The 1,217-nt window shown below is 29.9% G+C and overlaps 1 protein-coding gene across 1 annotated transcript in view; it reads right to left on the reverse strand.

Annotated features, from left to right (window-relative positions):
- LOC107574388 (tripeptidyl-peptidase 2-like) overlaps window positions 1-1,217 on the reverse strand; it is a gene marked incomplete at its 3' end in the record, with an annotated part of 8,401 nt that overhangs the window by 887 nt on the left and 6,297 nt on the right. The window lies entirely within an intron of this gene.

The following is a 1,217-nucleotide window of genomic DNA, read 5'->3' on the forward strand; positions in this document are numbered from 1 at the left end:
ATAAAAATTAGTGTGTCAGATTGGTCGAGACGCTACATTACATTGAGTTTTTGTAGCAGGGAGAGTTTATTAAAAGCGTCTAATGTATGAAGTTAAGTGTTGCTCATCTCATGAACTATTAAGGCTAGGGAGTATATAGACGGTGTAAGATATATCACTACATCGATGTCGCGCATGCATCAGAAAAATAACAGGAAACTGCATCTGAAGACGCACGCAAGCAGAGCAAAATAACTGTTTCGCATTTTGCTAAATTATCCGATGTTGAATGTTACATTTTACATGAAACAAGCAATTGTACTTTTATGAGAGCGATAATAGCAAAAGGACTACTGTAATGACGTTTTGTAAAACTAAACACTCTGTAGAAAATACAGATTAATATATCATGAGTCAAAGACATTAAGATGTCCGCATCAAAAGAAATGAACAAAAGTGATCTTATGTCGATAGAAAGCACATTAAATGTAACTAAAGTGTACTTTTAAGATTTCAGATAAGTTTTTGGAGGATACAATGTTACAATTTGGTTGAAATAATGTTACATTGTCATTCAGTGTAACACAATATTTATGTAAAAATTCAAACATGCTTATTCTGACGCGTACATGTTAAAATATATAAAAGAATAAGAGAGAATATTACATTTGATTGTTTTAAATTAGTAAAAAATTATTACTGACAAATGGGCAAAAGCTAGGATAGAGGCACATTTTAGAAATTTAAAATTACGACTAATTAGTATTCAGGGTGAAAGTAATTAGTCGTTTAATGCGTCATAAATTGATTTTTGTTTGTTGTAAATATGCCTGACAAGATTGTTACACTGAATGATATTTTAGTGGCTCTCTTCTGAAAATCAGGGGAAAATGTATGATATTTATTTTTTGCTCAGAAACACAAAAACAAAATTGCAATTAAATTAAACCGAATTTTTTTTCAATGAAAATTAGAAACGTTGCTTTGGCAACTAAGTGAAAAACTAATAAAAAAAAATAAAAAAAACTACAAATATTTCTTAAATTCAACAAAATATACAATTGAAAAAGCACATAAAATTACTAAAACTAAACTGAAATAAAAAAAAAGGCTACTATAAAATAAAGCAATAATCCCCGTGAAGCCGAGGTTTACAGTGAATTTATAACGGCTAAGGGGCGTTGTTAGGTTAATTCACTGTAAACCACGGCTTCACGGGGGTTTTTGTTTTTTTAAAA

This window comes from Sinocyclocheilus grahami, unplaced genomic scaffold (assembly GCF_001515645.1).
Source record: "Sinocyclocheilus grahami isolate Dianchi unplaced genomic scaffold, SAMN03320097.WGS_v1.1 scaffold2207.1, whole genome shotgun sequence".
Classification (NCBI taxonomy): Eukaryota; Metazoa; Chordata; class Actinopteri; order Cypriniformes; family Cyprinidae; genus Sinocyclocheilus; species Sinocyclocheilus grahami.